General features: G+C 39.2%; 1 protein-coding gene across 6 annotated transcripts in view; it reads right to left on the reverse strand.

The window, feature by feature from the left end:
* The window catches only part of LOC126195416 (E3 ubiquitin-protein ligase HECTD1), a 314241-nt gene that overhangs the window by 78659 nt on the left and 215902 nt on the right, over positions 1 to 19680 (reverse strand). The window lies entirely within an intron of this gene.

Raw genomic sequence — 19680 nt, forward strand, 5'->3', positions numbered from 1 at the left:
TGCATTAGAATGGTTCAACATCGAGATTTGACAAAATGGTAGAAAGGAATTGTGTTTGAACATGCCTGTGACCACACCTTGGCTGAAGTTGGCAGATATGTTGTTGTATCGATACAGACTGTCCAGTGTGCCTGCAAGATACGCTGTATCAATCACAGCCACATAACATGGTGTAGAAACAGTGGTCATAATTAATCTTTACCAAGATGGACCAGAGACCAACGTCTCACCTCGTCAACGACAGTGGGTTTCAAAACCTGACAGAAGTTGCTGTTGTCAGTGGAGGGAGGTCCATATCAACGAGGTTCAGAGTGAACACTGTGAAGGGAATTGCATGTAATGGAATTTGGAGTCAGGTAACTTCCAAATGACTTTTGTTCACAATGGCACATAAAGATGCATGTCTTCAATAGGCCAAACAATGCAGAAACACGACAATAGTTGACTGGAGCTTTGTAGTGTGGTCCAATGAGTAGCCATTCTGTATCTTTTCAAATAATTCGAGGCACGGAGTGTGCCGAAGGCTTAATGAGGTTTCATAATTTTTTATTATTATTATGTCTGAAAAATATATTGGGGACAAAGTTAAGTAGTCAACTGCATGAACAATGAAAATGTATTTAACGATAAACTTCCTTTCCTTTATTAACAGAATCTTCCGTCTGTTCTTGGTAGAACAACATTATAATAATAAATGAAAAGCACCAGTTTGCTTTTGTTCTACAATATTACTTTTATTGCTAACCGGTTTTCGGCTTACAAGGCCATCTTCAGACATTTACTGAGTATAATACTCAGTAAATGTCTGAAGATGGCCTTGTAAGCTGAAAACCGGTTAGCAATAAAAGTAATATTGTAGAACAAAAGCAAACTGCTCTTTTCATTTATTATTCCTGTCCTTTCATAATTCTGTGTGGGGTGTCAGCTAGAATTGTTTCAGAAAGGTCTGAAATTGTGTAAGTTTGTTGGAAGTCTCTAAGCTTTTTCACTGTCAAATACTTGGTGAATACAGTTGGTCTAATGTCATGCTGTGAGTTACGCTGTCTTGGGACATGTATACAGTTTCTATCTGTAATACTTGACATGTTCTTTTAATGAATGGTTCTACCTCTTAAAGAGATGATTATGAGGACATTGCAAAGTTTTAAATTTGGACATTTTTGTTATGTTAAACTTCTAACAAATGGCTATACCTCTCAGCCATATACAACACAATTCAGGAGACATGACATCACAAACACTGAGATGCATGAAAAACTATCTTTTTCAGCCTCAGTGGCCAGAGACAGTGGTCACGTGTGTGTGTGTGTGTGTGTGTGTGTGTGTGTGTGTGTGTGTGCGTGCGTGCGCGTGCGTGGATTGAGGGGGGGGGGGGGGGGGGCGACAGGTGTGTGTGTTTTCTACTTTAGAGTAAGACCTTTTAGCCAAAAGCTCAAATGGATTGTGGTCTTTTTGTTGTGCCTGTCTGAGGTTCAATGTACCCTCTTTACGTTGAATAACAATATATCCTTTCCATAACACTATTGTTATTCCGTCCTGGATTTTTCACTGTTTGATTTTGCTTTCGTTTGCTATGATCATGTCTAAAATAATTAGTTCAACAGAAAGGTCTTACATTGGCAAATAGAGGGGTTAACACTCTCTTGGCTTACCAGTTTTGGTTTTGAATTTTTCATTAGTTTATGCGTCAAATACAAGGAGCAAAAGGCTATTTACAATTTGCACAGAAACCAGATAGCAGTTATAAGAGTCAAGGGGCATGAAAGGGAAGCAGTGGTTGGGAAGGGAGTGAGACAGGGTTGTAGCCTCTCCCCGATGTTGTTCAATCTGTATATTGAGCAAGCAGGAGAAAAATATATATATATATATATATATGGTGATTCAAAAAGAATACCACAACTTTAAAAATGTGTATTTAATGAAAGAAACATAATATAACCTTCTGTTATACATCATTACAAAGAGTATTTAAAAAGGTTTTTTTTCACTCAAAAACAAGTTCAGAGATGTTCAATATGGCCCCCTCCAGACACACGAGCAATATCAACCCGATACTCCAACTCATTCCACACTCTCTGTAGCATATCAGGCGTAACAGTTTGGATAGCTGCTGTTATTTCTCGTTTCAAATCATCAATGGTGGCTGGGAGAGGTGGCCGAAACACCATATCCTTAACATACCCCCATAAGAAAAAATCGCAGGGGGTAAGATCAGGGCTTCTTGGAGGCCAGTGATGAAGTGCTCTGTCACGGGCTGCCTGGCGGCCGATCCATAGCCTCAGGTAGTTGACGTTCAGGTAGTTATGGACAGGTTTCATAACTAACCTTTTTCGTAGGACTCTCCATACAGTTGATTGTGGAATTTGCAGCTCTCTGCTAGCTCTGCGAGTCGATTTTCCTGGGCTGCGAACAAATGCTTGCTGCAGACGTGCTACATTTTCATCACTCGTTCTCGGCCGTCCAGAACTTTTCCCTTTGCACAAACACCCATTCTCTGTAAACTGTTTATACCAACGTTTAATACACCACCTATCAGGAGGTTTAACATCATACTTCGTTCGAAATGCACGCTGAACAACTGTCGTCGATTCACTTCTGCCGTACTCAATAACACAAAAAGCTTTCTGTTGAGCGGTCGCCATCTTAGCATCAACTGACGCTGACGCCTAGTCAACAGCGCCTCAAGCGAACAAATGTACAACTAAATGAAACTTTATAGCTCCCTTAATTCGCCGACAGATAGTGCTTAGCTCTGCCTTTTGTCATTGCAGAGTTTTAAATTCCTAAAGTTGTGGTATTCTTTTTGAATCACCCTGTGTGTGTATATATATATATATATATATATATATATATATATATATATATATATATATATATATAAAAATTCGGAGTAGGTATTAAAATTCATGGAGAAGAAGTAAAAACTTTGAGGTTCGCCGATGACATTGTAATTATGTCAGAGACAGCAAAGGACTTGGAAGAGCTGTTGAACGGAATGGACAGTGTCTTGAAAGGAGGATATAAAATGAACATCAACAAAAGCAAAACGAGGATAATGGAATGTAGTCAAATTAAGTCGAGTGATGCTGAATGAATTAGATTAGGAAAGTAGTAAAGGAGTTTTGCTATTTGGGGAGCAAAATAACTGATGATGGTCAAAGTAGAGAGGATATAAAATGTAGACTGGCAATGGCAAGGAAAACGTTTCTGAAGAAGAGAAATTTGTTAGCATCAAATATAGATTTAAGTGGCAGGAAGTCGTTTCTGAAAGTATATGTATGGAGTGTAGCCATGTATGGAAGTGAAACATGGGCGATAACTAGTTTGGACAAGAAGAGAATAGAAGTTTTCGAAATGTGGTGCTACAGAAGAATGCTGAAGAATAGATGAGTATATCACATAACTAATGAGGAGGTACTGAATAGGATTGGGGAGAAGAGGAGTTTGTGGCACAACTTAACTAGAAGAAGGGATCGGTTGGTAGGACATGTTCTGAGGCATCAAGGGATCACCAATTTAGTATTGGAGGGCAGCGTGGAGGGTAAAAATCGCAGAGGGAGACCAAGAGATGAATACACTTAGCAGATTCAGAGGGATGTAGGCTGCAGTACGTACTGGGAGATGATGAAGCTTGCACAGGATAGAGTAGCGTGGAGAGCTGCATCAAACCAGTCTCAGGACTGAAGACCACAACAACAACAACGACATGCGTCGATCTAAAATTAATAAAACCAATATAATTTAGGTTATACATCTTCAATCATACACCTTTTACCCAGCAAACATCACATATTTGGCACATTAACTCATTTGTAAATAATCACACGCCTGAAGCTGTTGTATATGTGGGAGTTCCATTCTTTTAAAGAAGTGAACGGAGGAGTGGGGGTGGGGGGAAGGTATGTGTCGGCGGCAGCTTACTGGGAAGTAAGAAAAACTTCATGGCCCACAAAACTAAAGTCTTTTGCTTTTGGTTTCAATGGTTTCCATGGACGAAAACAGACAAAAAAATTAAAAAAAAATCTTTCACTTACTGCTAGAACAGGCTGAAAGGATCCAATTATATTCTATCTTACAACAATCCAAGGCAAACAGCAACAATTAAATCCTGTATATAAGCAAGATTAATTCCAGAGTTTGAAAACAATGCCAGAAAGTAACCAAATCTAATCATAAAACAAAAATCAGAAATATGGCAAGGGAATTATTGGTCTGACGAGACTATACATCACATCAGTTCAGAGGTATACGACATGACTATCTTCTTCACATTTCTTCCACAAAATTTTGGGCGAACTGTTGGTAACGTGTTGCCACGATTTTTCAGCACAGTCTTCTGCTGTATCTTCTGGTGAAAATATGCTGAGTCTCCCCAACTTAAAACCCCGCTGCTGGAGTGCATGTTCATTAGCTGAATGTCAGCACACTGCATGCCTTTTGTGGCAAAAGCTTGCCACACTGATATCAGACTGATCGTCTTAAAATAGTAAAATCGCAGATAAAGAAGTTTTTCTATGACAGGATTCCATCCAGAATCTAACTGGAAGCAACAGTCCTTACAGACAGGGGCTCTGACTGCTTTCTTTCCTCTGATTCACTGATGATGGAACTTCGGCTTATGGACATGCCCTATGGACCAAAATTTTTCTTATTGTATTTCACCAAATGGCCAATAAAGATACAGTGCTCAGCAATAGTGGACTTGGTGGCTCAGAGGTTCCCACACAAGAATGCTGCTCAAGTTCTTAGATGTGATACTGAACAGTGTGCATCGTGTAACATTTGCTGCACTCGCACAGAACTGTATAAACACCTGCCACATGCTGCCCTAAGTCATCTTTGATACATCCCAACAATGCTGAGATAGATTACTTTGACCTTAAGTCTTCTTACTACTCTGCCTATTTTTGCAGAAACATTTGCAATGAATGTACAATAGGCTGTTGTTTTGAAAGGTTCATGCTCTTCCTTGTATTGCCATTTGTGCATCTGTAGCACTACCTGTACTTGCTGGGACGAATATCCATTGTTCAGGAACATACTTCATAGGTGTTTTCTTTCCATTCCCATGTCATCGGCATCCGATACAGAATGAGTTCAGTGCTCAATCGATCAAGGTCTTAAAAGGCCCACAGTTTGTGCTGGATGGTGGCAACTAGTAGCCTGGAAATGCAGGTCTGTATGAGTGGACTTTTGAAATATCAAATGTCCAAATGTGCCACTGCTTTTAAGTCATAAGAAGATGACTAAAAATGGCAGACAACCTACTTCCTCCAGCTGCACAGCAAACTTTATGTTTTCATTTACAAAGTTTATGATGCTGCACGAACTCCAGACTGTCCAAACCGTGAGGCCAAACTATAGAAGTATCACCAAGAATAGCCAAATTCTGTTGGTTTTAAAACAGCTGAGTCGAATGTCTGCTCGTCTAATCTTCCATAAAAAAGATTAGCTACCAGGGGAGAGACAGAACCCTTCAAGGCAACACCATCAGAGTGTGTGAAAACTCAATGTTAGATAATGAAAAATCCAGAATAGAAAATTGTCATTGTTAGATAATAAGTATGTATGACTGAAGAGAAACGTTTCACCTGTGGAGGGGCTGCCCTCTGCAACTTACAGGCAAACACGGATAAAATAGTGGTCAAATTGGGTAAAGGTAACACAACCATGGTCATAGGACGGGATGACAATATTAACAAGATCAGTGTTTAATTGTGTGACTCAGTGTGCCAGAATATTGATAAGGATCCTACTAACCGCGTGATGAGAATAACAATGAAACTTTACAGTTCCAGTTCTCTACCAAAGGAGGTCATTAAAAAACAGACCACACAGTCAAGTGTTCACATCATATAAGAAATTCTACAGATTTCATCAACAAAATTAAATCACTTAGGCTGGAAAGCGATAACATATCAGTTAGTTCTGATGTCGTTTTGGTTTTTGCAAATGTGGCTCTGGTGAACTTGCTACATCTAACTGGCACAAGGTTTGGGGGCTGACATTACAGTATTGTTAGAGCACACACTAAATTGCCTGAAGTACTCACAGCAACTGTACTGAATAACAATTAGGTGACATTTCACCTCCTCGATGTATTTTTTTTATCTACCAATGAGTTTCTTGAACAACATATGTCTTTCCTGGTGGCCAGCCATCTTACAGAAGACAGCTGTTTCCCACGCTGCGCTCCCAAATCGGTAGTTTTGTTACGATGAGCAAAGATGAATAAGTAACCTATTGTACATGTGATAACATCAGCTGCCACTATATGTCTGCTTTGCATAGCCAGTATAATTCTGCAATTATTTCATTTGAAGACAACCTACCTGATATCAATGAAGTGAGTTTTCACCACAGAATGTGTGCGGTGCAGCGCACTGACATGCAGCAGAACTGCATGTGCTCAAGGAGCATGTGCGCTGTGACAACTGTGTACACTATCCACATGCTGATAGGGTCTTAAAATGGGAAGCTTAAGGTATTTTTACCAGTATTCCACTGAAGATGGCCAGATGACTCTGCGCTGAAATATCAAGGTGGATATTTACAATCGTCTAGCAGTTTGCCCACAACTTTAAGGAAGAACCTACAGGCCGGAAAGTTTTAAATTTCAAAGTCTTCACAATAGACAGGAATGAGTGAAAGTCACCGGTGGAAAGATTAATTAACCATTGAAGACTGAACATGGAGTTGATTTTTGTGTTTTTACGCCAAATGTCAAATACATCATCATACACCTGCGCACAACATTATTTGTTCAGATAAGAGGCACCCTTAAATATGCGCTTGATAGGTTTGTTATCGACTTCAATGTTATTTTCTGTTTGTGAAAATGGTGTGTGTGTGTGTGTGTGTGTGTGTGTGTGTGTGTGTGTGTGTGTGTGTGTGTAGACTTTGTAAAATGCTGTATTCTAAGAAACAAAATATTCAAAATATTAGGGCTGTTCACTTTTATTCTCTCTCGTTAATTGGTGGACAAGGATAAACCATATCCCTCAGGCAACTCAAAATATTGATTTGAACTACTACTTACTTCTACTATTCTTCTCCTAAAGATTAATTTACACCCAGAATCAGATGCACACTGTACTTCATGAGTTCTGTCAAAAACTAGAAGCAACTACCTGTTGTGATGAGTCCACTCCTTTAAATACATTTTTCATTGGTACATTAACTACTTCCATTTCTATCCAAAAATAGCCTATTTCAACTGTGTAATCGGCATACTGTGTGTTCTCTATATTTCAGATGTCCAACGTAGACAATGAGTAACATCCAAAACAATGTGAATCCTCCACAAACTAATGGGTATAAATTGTGAATGGTGGTCAAGGAGTATTACAATTTATCATAAGGAAACTGTAAGAGATTGGGGGAGGGTAACAAATCTTCATTTTTCTTATACAAACAGGAAATGCTAAATTATAATCAAATTTAACATTCGTAGAGGCCACATAAGACAAATGACAAATTTATTTTTTCAAATAATCAGTCTTCCGATTATTTTGATGCACCCTGCCACAAAATCCTATTTTGCTAACCACTTCATCTCAGAGCAGCACTTACGTTCAAAATCTTCAACTATTTGTCAGATAAACCCCAATCTCTTTTCTTCTCCTACATTTTTCTACCCTCTACAGCAGTCTTTAGTGCCACGGAAGTTATTGCTTGAAGTCTTAACGCATGCCCTATCATCCTACCCCTTCTTGTCGGTGTTTTTCAAACATTTTACTTTGCCGGTTCTGTGGAGAACCTCATTCCTTATCTTACCTGCCCACCTAATCTTCAACATCTTTGTAAAGCACCAAATCTAAAATGCTTCAATTATCTTCCTTTCTGATTTCCCAACAGTCCACGGTCTCAGAAATTTCTTCAACTACAGTTGGATTCATGAATGAAGGCAGTTCTTCCAGCTATAAATGCCATCTTTGCCTGTGGTAGACCGCTTTTTATGTCATTACTTTCTCCATCATGTTATTTTGCTTCCAAGAAAGCAGAATTTCTGAACTACATCTATTTCATAGTCCCTGATTGCAGTGTTTTGGTTTTTCATAAGTCTTGCTTCCATTATTAACTGGAACATCAGAACTGCCTCTCTGGTGCCTTTATTTTACCAAAAGCCAAATTGTCATCTAACAGATACACAATTTTTTTTCAATTCTTCTGATATTATTCTTTTCAGCAACTTTGATGCTTGACCTGTTAAGCTGACTGTGCAATAGAGTTCTCGTAGTTGTCAACCCTTGCTATCTTCAGAATTGTGTAGATGATTTTGGAAGTCTATCTCCAGACTCACTGATTCTAGATACAAACCTGAATTGTCATCTCGTTGCAACTTCCCCAATGATTTGAAAATTCAAAAGGAACACTGTCTACACTATCTGTCTTATTTGACCACAAGTAGTCTAAAGCTCTGTTACATTATGCCTCTTAATACTGGATGACTTCCATATTGAGCCCCACTACTGCTTTTCTCACATCATCAGACAAGTTCTTCCCCTCATAGTGGCCCTCAATGCACACTCTCCACCTACTGACTCTCTCTTCTGTCTTTAACAGCGAGATTCCCACTACAGTCTTAATGTTGCCACCCTTCCATTTTATTTCATCATAGGCTGGGTGGTTTTCTGTATACTAGATCAGTCCTTCCAACAATTATATCTTTTTCAGTTTCTTCACTTTTTTTGTTCTCATTTCACATTGGATTCCCTGCACTTCCTGTTTATTTGATGCCTCAGTGACTTATGCCACTGTATTCCTGTCTTTCCCTGAACACTTTTGTTCTTTCTTTTCTCAATCAATCAATTTCAATGTGTCTTACGTTAGCCAAGGTTTATTCACAGTTCCATTATTTGTACCTATTTCTATCTGTTAAGCTTTTGTGATTATCCCCTTTAGAGATGCTCATTTCTCTTCAACTGTGCTGCCTGCTGTGGTATTATCAAAGTATCTACAGTCTTGTAGAACTTCAAATGTGTCATCATTCCTTCCTACTTCAACATCCCACTTCTTTCCACATTTATTGTTCTGGATGAGTTGTTTCTAACTTCTTCATCATTACTAAGTTGTGATCTGTGACTGCTCCTGGGTATGCCTTACAATCCAGTATCTTATTTCAGAAATTCAGTATGACTGTGATATAATCCAATCGGAATCTTCCAATCTCCAGGCCTTCCCTTGTGATTTTTGAACAGTGTGTTCGCCATTACTACCTGAAATTTACTGCAGACCTCAATTAGCCTTTCTGCTCTCTTATACCTATACCAAGCCCATATTCTCTGTGGTGTCACCGCCAGACACCACACTTGCTAGGTGGTAGCTTTAAATCGGCCGCGGTCCATTAGTACATGTCGGACTCGCGTGTCGCCACTGGCAGGATCGCAGACCGAGCGCCACCACAAGGCAGGTCTCGAGAGACGGACTAGCACTCGCCCCAGTTGTACGGACGACATTGCTAGCGACTACACATACGAAGCCTTTCTCTCATTTGCCGAGAGACAGTTAGAATAGCCTTCAGCTAAGTCCATGGCTACGACCTAGCAAGGCGCCATTAACCATATCTGGAGAGAGTCTCACTTGTATTATCAAGAGAAATGTACCACAAAGAATTAAAGTTAAGTATACGAGAAGCTCCGTTCTTTTCTTTATAGCTTTCATCACGTATCCTGTTTCAGACTTAACGCAAGATGGCTTGAGTTGACGCGTGCCCTTTCGGCTACCTCCCTTGTGTCTAGACTGTCTTGTCTAGACACAGCATTCTCCCCTAGCACTGTTTTCTATTCCTTCCCCTACTACTGCATTCAAATCCACATGATTATTAGATTATCACCATCCTTTCATACTGAATTACTTTTTCAATGTTCTGACATATTACACATTTACATCTAAACTTTATGTTCCTTGAAACAGTGATTGTAAATGTTTATCGATGATATTAAAAAAAAAGAGGCAGAAATGGAGTTTTCATGTGGAAGGTAGATACCCTCCTGTCCTTATTAACAAAAAGAAGTAAGTAGGTTGACATGTGGACCCTGAGATAAAGACTGGGGTACATTTTTTGACACCATGGCATGAAGTTGGTGTAAATATGTGGCATACTAGTTCTTATTATAGTTTCCTTATAAGGGTCTTTTTATGTTTTAACATTCTGTCTTCTTTAAATTATATACTTTTTACTATCCTACGTGGACTGATAATCAAATAATGAAACTTAGGCAATGTGAAGAACAGGAAGGATGAGAAACACTAATTTTAGACTACAAAATCAAACAATGGAAACTCCATGTAGGAAAAGATAGATTGCTATTTACCATAAATATAACATGCTAAGTTGCACACGGACATTATTGAAAGTCACTTACACATAAGCTTTTGGCAACAGCCTTCGTCAGAAAATGAGAAACACATACCATTCATTCACTCAAGCAACCACACCTCGCGCATCGTGCACACACGACCATCAACTCGGGCAGCTCAGGACACGGAGTTGGCAGTCAAGTGTGCACAAGGTGTGCTTGCTTCAGTGAATGAATTGTGTATGTTTTGTTTCTCTTTTTGTGATGAAGCCTGTGGCCGAAAGCTTGTGTGTAAGTGTTAATTGCGCTTGTCTGCAACTCAATATGTTATCTTTAAGGTAAACAGCAATCTACCTTTCCTACATGGTTAACTTTAGACAATGATGCATGATGTGCTAACATCCAAGCACATCAAAGTGAAATCATTAAGATTCATAGCGGCACAAATTAGTGACTTTTTTGCCTCTCCATAAACCAGTGGAACTCTACAAATAGATATTTTGATCACTCTTGGGAGAACGTGCATGAATACTTAAAGAGACAGAAAGTGAGAAAACTTCATAATCAGGTACTTAAGTTGAGAAACTTAAGTTTAACTCAAAATATGGGAATAGAGAGAAGGGAGAAATCCATATAATGATAGGCAAGATAGTCGATTGTACATACAAATTGGGTAATGAATAGGTAGACGCACCAATAAAAGAAGAACTACAATTTGAGTGAGGAAAAGAACACCAATGTTGAGTGGAAGGTTATATGATTGCTGAATGTCTTGATAAAGGAAGTGTAATTAATGTTTTCTACAGAAGTAGAATACTGCTCGTTACAAAGCTTACTCCAAAGTTGCATAATAGAGGAACTTACCTGACACGTAGTAGGCTAGCTGACATATCGGATTAATAAATGAATAATAATGGTACAGTTGGCTGAACTTTGTGTACTGTTTCTAATATGAGTAATAATAAGTAAAAGAGTACAGTACACAAAACTCAAAGTTATTAGTTGCTGCAAAAGTGTTAACTCCTCCTGCTTGTTCACAATGATTAAAGAAGAACTAAATTACTTTAAATTGTGTACTTGATAAAGAGAACTGAATGCCTGATGTAAAATATGATTCTAAGTAACAGCCTGCTTCCAGCCGTAGATTAACATACAAACTGTGTGAGCATATTTTAGGATATTTATAAGGGATTTCACAAATGGGAAAATCTGGTAGCAATTTGTACAGTTTTCGGTGAAGCGCTATGCATTTAAAACAGAGGGATTTGAATTTATTTGACTGTACCAAGGAAATGAAATACTCATTATTTTGTCCTCTACAGCAGGGGAGACCTTTGAAAAAAAGAGTCCAAGCAGAAAGAGGCCTGAAACAGCAGCAGTTCAACAACAAGAATAATAATGTATGTGTGAAATAGTTCTGCTAGTTCAGTATTACCTAGACATTTACCAGATAAATATTATTATCTATTTATTCTAATAATATTTAATACACCTTTGCAGCATAACATATTAATTTACTCATTAATGGAAGAGAGAGAAAATTTTACAGAATAATGTACTGAGCACAGAAAGTGATTTTCTAACCGCAAGGAAACAAGTCATGTGGAATATATATAATAGAGGGAAACATTCCACGTAGGAAAAATATATATATATATAAAGTTATCCAATATATTTGAGAACAAAGAATGACATTAGCTATTGCAAATTAACTTCCAAATACATACCCACTAGAAGAAATCATCTCTCTCTCAACTCAAACCTGTTCTCCCGCACATAATACATCAGCAAAAAATATGGACAAAAATTTGCCATTCAACAATGTATGTAGGGGAGGTATACAGGGAGGGGGAGGGGGGGGAGAGAGAGAGAGAGAGGAGGGGGGGGGGTAGAGGGGGGTAGGTAGAGAGGGATGGGGGAGGTAGGTAGAGAGGGATGGGGGAGGTAGGTAGAGAGGGATGGGGGAGGTAGGTAGAGAGGGATGGGGGAGGTAGGTAGAGAGGGATGGGGGAAGTAGGTAGAGAGGGATGGGGGAAGTAGGTAGAGAGGGATGGGGGAAGTAGGTAGAGAGGGATGGGGGAAGTAGAGAGAGGGGGGAAGTAGAGAGAGGGGGGAAGTAGAGAGAGGGGGGAAGTAGAGAGAGGGGGGAAGTAGAGAGAGGGGGGAAGTAGAGAGAGGGGGGAAGTAGAGAGAGGGGGGAAGTAGAGAGAGGGGGGAAGTAGAGAGAGGGGGGAAGTAGAGAGAGGGGGGAAGTAGAGAGAGGGGGGAGGTAGAGAGAGGGGGGAGGTAGAGAGAGGGGGGAGGTAGAGAGAGGGGGGAGGTAGAGAGAGGGGGGAGGTAGAGAGAGGGGGGAGGTAGAGAGAGGGGGGAGGTAGAGAGAGGGGGGAGGTAGAGAGAGGGGGGAGGTAGAGAGAGGGGGGAGGTAGAGAGAGGGGGGAGGTAGAGAGAGGGGGGAGGTAGAGAGAGGGGGGAGGTAGAGAGAGGGGGGAGGTAGAGAGAGGGGGGAGGTAGAGAGAGGGGGGAGGTAGAGAGAGGGGGGAGGTAGAGAGAGGGGGGAGGTAGAGAGAGGGGGGAGGTAGAGAGAGGGGGGAGGTAGAGAGAGGGGGGAGGTAGAGAGAGGGGGGAGGTAGAGAGAGGGGGGAGGTAGAGAGAGGGGGGAGGTAGAGAGAGGGGGGAAGTAGAGAGAGGGGGGAAGTAGAGAGAGGGGGGAAGTAGAGAGAGGGGGGAAGTAGAGAGAGGGGGGAAGTAGAGAGAGGGGGGAAGTAGAGAGAGAGGGAAGCAGAGAGAGGGGGGAGGGGGAGGGAATCTTCCAACAATTTATCATAAAACAAAATTGCCCTAGATCACAAATACACCTTGGCCATTTTTTAAATCCCAAAACAGAAGCTTATGACATGTGGCTCTGCAGAAGATTAACAAAGATTAAATGGGAAGATCAGATAATTAATAAGGAGCTGCTGATCCAAAAGGGGAGATGCTGACACCTTAAAGAAGCATCAGTCTGGTAATCTGGGGGGTAGGTAAAAACTGTAGAGTGAGACCAAGGCCTGATGATTACAGTAAGGAGGTTCAAATGCATGTACACTGAAGTAGTTATGTAGGGATGAAGAGGCTTGCACAGGATATACTAGCATGGAGAGCTGCCTCAGACCAGTCTTCAGACTGAAGACAACAACAATTGCGTCTGAATATAATATTTTCCTTGTTACTACCACAAAGTTCTGAAATTTCTCAAAAAAGTACAAGGTAAATGAAAATTGTTTAAATATATTGTTCCTGACTCTGAGGAATTGTTGCATGGTTTTTACAAATTGCTGCCAGCAGCTGGTCATTTGTGAGCTAGTGAACTATAACTTCCAAGAAGCTTTGAAAAATTAAGAGCTTCATTTATGGTAGATTTTCCTTTATATAACACTGCCAAAACTGCTGGAAACAATTTTCTCAACATTCTTTTTATACCTTTCATTACATACAAGTTTTTATTCAGACACTGGATGAAACCAATTTCATGATGGTACATTAACAAACAATTTTGCTAGAAATTTTAGACTGGACACTTACTTACTAACAAGGAGCATCATGAATAAAAACGGATACAAATGCTGAGAAAAGTAGTCTGTAGGACTGGTCAGTGGTTATGTAGTTAAAAGGGAGGACTGGATTTTGCATAAACGTGGGCCAGGATTATGTAAGATGGCAGCCAGAACCCATTATCACACAACACACAAGTAAGAGAGGGTGGACTCAAATGAAACACATGCAAAAAATGAGATCTGAAAAGCTGAGATGTGAGGATGTGATGTTAATGAAAAGAGAAAAGGAAATTAAGGGGAGGACAAAATGGGAACTGTAACAGGGAAGAAAAGAAAGAAGGATAAAGGTTTAATGCCTTGTTGGAAATGAGGTCCTGTTGGAGACGGAGCATAAGTTTAGATTGGGGAAAGTCAGGAAAGAAATTTGCAGGGTCATTTTCGAAGAATGATCATGAAATTCACTTTTAAAAATTTAGGGAAAGCAATGAAAGTCTAAATACGGATGGTTAAATGTTGATTAGAACTGTCATCCTCCCGAATGCAAATCCAGTGCCTTGCAACTGTGTCAATTCACTCAGTACAAACAGAAATACAACTACTAAAAAGAAATAAGTAGTAGTCAGAAAAAAATGACAAATGACCACTGAAAATCTGAAGGGTTGAAAAGACAATGAGAAACAAATGGCTCTTAGGAAGCAGGTAAAGGAACAAGACCAAGATTCAACAGGTGAGATCAGTCTCAAAGGATACAAAGCCTCATGCAAACTCTCATGTCATATCGAGCTCAGTATGACAACTTTGAGGAAGAAGATTAGCAAGGCCATGGCATTGTTTCAGAAATCATACTGGCATTTATATTTGATAATTTACGGAAACCATAACAATTTAGATTGTGTGACATCATGCAGTCTAATTTGTTATGGTTTCTGTAAATTATCAAATATAAATGGTTGTTAAATTCTGAAGCACTAGGAAAACAATATATCATGAAACACATACAGACATGATTACTATTGACCTACTGAGCATAATTTGCAACACTTTTAAGCATATACATGTATGCAGAGTGGCTATTCATCGTTACTGAAAATGTAATAGGCTTTTACAAATTAGAAAGCTGCATAATGGTATCAGTAATTTTGAGAATGCTGAATGCCCAACTATACAGTCATCAGTGTCCACATAACCATCAGCTGGTATACAACCTGTGTCACCACACACACGCCACATTTGGTGAAATAGCCCTGATCAATTATGGGACGGATTCACAGTGAGAAAACTGCACATAACCGTTTCAACAAGGCTAGTCTGAAGTATAGAATCTTCTAGACAAAAAATTACGCTGATGATGGCATTATTCTCACTGGGATGCTGTGGAATCAAAGAGTAAGAAAAAATTGTGTTTACCAAAAATGTTGATTGTGTGTAGAGGGAAATTTTTAAATGGAAATAATAACAACTGGTCCATCAATGTACTACTTACATTCAACGAGGTGTTCAAATAAACACATACCTGTATGCCAGAAATAAATTGATACTGGTGACTATTGTAAAGCAATTAAGCCAAAGAGGCAGTTATAAATTTACTGCAGTCCCAATTGTTTGAAGCTGACAGTTTTTGTCATTTCAATAGGAGAGGATAACAGCCTATACTCGTATTCATGTATTGGAAACTTTGACAGATGTTTAAGTCTCCATTGATGTCTCTGTGGCACAATGGCGGTTCACACTGTCACTTCAGATTTACCAGTCACTCCTGTTGGTCCTGCAACCGTTGAGTCGCATTGACACACATAGGTAACCAACAGCTATGAAGGATCTTCTTCTATTTTGGTTTACACTACAAATCGTAAGAAATCTCTCCAAAAAATTGGTAACCACATAGTAAAGTAACAGCTATGAAGGGTTTTCTTCTATTTTGGTCTACACTGTAAGTCATATGTAATCTGGTGTTCCATTTACACACTGTCAATGAAATTTTGGTTTCTATGAACTGCACCAAATGGCAACCGTACTTTTTATCATTATGAAGAAAATGTATTTGGAGAGTTGTGCCTGTAAAGTGTAATAAGAGGAAGTTAGTTATTAAAAAAACTGAGCTGGCTGCAATGCAAGGGTGTGGCAAACTGAAAAGTGTCAGTTGATAATTACAAAGAGAATGAATTCTGAAAGTTTTCTATAGATCATTAAAAATTGTTTTAGTCAGCTGTCAGGGTCATAGGCTTTGAAGAAACTGAAATAGAAGTTTCCTGTTAAATTCATGTACATTCTCTATGAGATCTTGCTTAGTTTGTTTATTGGATCATTGGTGAAGCCACCATACTATGGATTTGCGGACTTTGTTTCAGGTCCACATTCCTATCTGTTGAAACATTTTTCCCTTATGTATAATACATATTTTCATTAAATATTTACCATTTTGAAATTTTCAAAAATTTAATTATATTCCATGTGTATGCATAGCCCAAGAAGGTTCTGTAACATTGTGCCTCATGGTCCATTGAAAGTACAACACACAGTGATGGTACTAGAATACCAGGGCTTAAAAAAAACTAAGGATATTTCATAGACATCATTTGAGTCTACGTACCGTCATGTTCACTTTCTTATGATGTAGTATAAGACCCCTCTGAAAAGTTGTAGACACTACAAGATAATTATGGGTGATTTTAAGGTGACATTAAGGCAAAAGCTAAAGACTACTCAGTGGGAAACATTAGATATGACACCAGAACGAGCAGAATTTGCAAAGAACAACATGTTTGTCCTTAACAAATTCTTCACAAAAAAAATAAAAAATGGACTTAGCAAGGACCAAATGAAACTAAAACGAACTTTACTACATTTTATACATGTTATATAGAGTGTGGCAACTCGAACCATCATTATTATCACAAGTGATTGTAGACTCTTGATAAAGAGTAAATATGAGGGTAACTAGTTTAAACCACAAACAACAAGTTCAGCATCTTAGAAAATAAATGTTATAAGGGTACTGACATAAGGGGAAATAACTCAACAAAGGTATTATGCAAACTGACAAAACAGATGAAGCAGATACAAAGAAAATAACATAAAAGAATATCTCAAATGAAAGGAGACAGCTATTAAGCATTTAAGATGGTAAACAGCACAGACAGAGATTGCATTGTTGCTGGTTCTAAGCGACAGTCATGACACATGCGTACATGTGCTTTGCACTTTAAAAAAATGTTTATCCTGCAAATTAGGTCTGTCACTTGTCTATGTAGAATTTGTCATTAACCACCAACATCAGCAATGACAACTCGCAACAAACAACTCTACAAACAACTCGCTTCGAACACGCTAAATGCTCGCACTGGCTGCGACATTCACATCGTAGCATTCCAAACAGTCTCCTATTTGTGACTCCAACTACAACAACAAAGAGAAAGCTGTACAAGCATTCCAAGGTGTTCAAATTTTAGTGTATGTTAAGAGGTCATAATGAAATTAAGTCAATTCCTCATATAAAGCTGAATGAGACACACAAAGAAATTCCACTACCAAGGAAGAAAAGCCACCTGCAGATAGTGGCATTTCATGAGAAATGGCTAAAGCTGGAGGGATTGGGGAGGGGGAGAAAAAATAATTCAGCCTGTACTCTGTAATACGAGGGTATTTTGGAAAGTGAAGATACACCGTATGCCAGAGGAACAGAAGAGTTTTGACGAGCAAGTTGGCAACACTGGTGTTAACCTTGAACCGTTATCTTTCTCCTCGCGGTCGTTCGGCAGTTGAACGTTGCTTCTGGTTGGAGTAGGTCGTGTTTAAAATGGCTGCGCCGATTCAGAATCCCACCAAATGCGAAGTGCGCTCCGTCATACATTTTCTTCATACAGAAGGTCAGCAATCAGCAGATATTCACAAAGAAATTCTTTCTGTTTATGGGAACATTATGAATCGACAAAATGTAACGAAATGGTGTCGTAATTTCTCTGAAGGTAGGACCGATGTTCATGACGAACAAAGAACAGGTCGGCCATCTGTGATCTTTGATGCCCTTCTTTGGAGAATGGAGGAAGCAATTCATGTGAATACACACTCACATTGAAAGAACTGCTTCAGAGTATACCGGACGTATCAACGACAACTCTTTATGACGTTGTGACTTTCAAGTTAGGGTACAGGAAATTGTGTGCGTGTTAGGTTCCAAAACTGTTAAGGGAAGAACACAAAAAGGAAAAGGATGGGCTTTGCACTCTACTTACTCACACGCTATGCTGAAGCAGGTGATTAGTTCCTTGATCACATTGTGACAGGTGACGAGACGTGGGTTTATCACCACACACCTGAATCCAAGCAACAATCGATGCAATGGCGCCATTTGAATTCACCAAAAGCCAAGAAATGCAAAACGTCGATTTCAGTGAAGAAAATCATGGCTTTGTTTTTTGGGACAGACAAGGCATTCTGCTGTTGGAATTTATGCCTCCTGGAACGACAATTAATGCTGCTGCATATTGCCAGACTTTGAAATGTCTTCGAAGGGCAATTCAAAACAAACAAAGGGGAATGCTGACAAGTGGAGTCCGCTTACTTCATGACAATGCTCGGTCTCACACAGTGCTCGTAACCGAAGCACTACTCAAACCATCCGCCATACAGCCCGGACCTTGCACCCACCGACTTCCATGTCTTCCATTACCTGAAGTCACATCTTGGTGGAAAATCATTCCACGACAATGAAGAGATCGAAGATGAAGTTGAAATGTGGTTCCGACAACAGGCGGCAACCTTGTATGACTGTGGGATACAAAAGCTTGTGCACCAACTTAAAAAGTGTTTGGATAACGGATGTGGTGATGTCAAAAAATAACAAATAATCCAGTTAACAAGATGTAACTGACATTTTCTAAATAAACGTTCTATTTAAGGACTGCGAGCTGTTGTATCTTTAATTTTCAAAATGCCCTCGTATATACATTATTCACAAAAATTATCACAAACAATGTAAAAAAAAAAAAAAAATACTACATTTTCAATCTGGCAAAAGAACAAGCTGGCTTTAGAGGTGGATATAACACAGCAGACCATTTGCCAGTTGTGAACGAAATTACAGAACAGAACTAGGATATGAATAAACACTTGATTGGGATGCATGGATTTTGTGGCGGCTTTTGAGATGGTCCTAATAATTTTTTCACTGACAGCACTTAAGGAATAAGGTTTTGATATAACTTTTGTTTGTATATTGAGGAATATATATGCCAATGCCATGACTTCCATTGGACTACTTCAGTATAATGAGAAATACAGAATTTAAATAGAAACCAGAGACACTATTCCATATCATCAAAACTACTCTCATATCCTTAAATTAGGAAAACAAAGAGGGAGTACATATATGAACTATCTTCATTTTCCTGATGACTGTTCTGTCTGACCCTAACACAGATCACTTTCATCAATGAATGGAGTAACTTGATAAAGCCTGAATAATGTACCTCCTCAAACAACTACTGACGTGTTGAAAACAATCTCAATCTCAATCTCATACTTTTCAAAAAGATATTTCTGAGAGCAAATCACTGACCTCATTCGTTTGCTAAAAACAGTAGCAAAATTTGGCTATTCTGTTTTCAATGGCAAACTGTATACCATTGGTCCAACAGCCTGTCAGGCATCTTGGCCGGTATTTTCAGTAATTTGCTGGAAGAAAAATTCTTCAATAATTTTTCAGCTACTGATCTGGGTATTTTGCCATATTCTCAGCACTTAGACAACATTTTGACCACATACAGTGGTTACCAGCAAGATAATTGCCATTTGTTTGGAATTTTTAATAGTCATCATGAAAAAACTGGCTTCACTTGTGTGTCAGA

This window comes from Schistocerca nitens, chromosome 7, assembly GCF_023898315.1.
Source record: "Schistocerca nitens isolate TAMUIC-IGC-003100 chromosome 7, iqSchNite1.1, whole genome shotgun sequence".
NCBI classification, from domain to species: Eukaryota; Metazoa; Arthropoda; class Insecta; order Orthoptera; family Acrididae; genus Schistocerca; species Schistocerca nitens.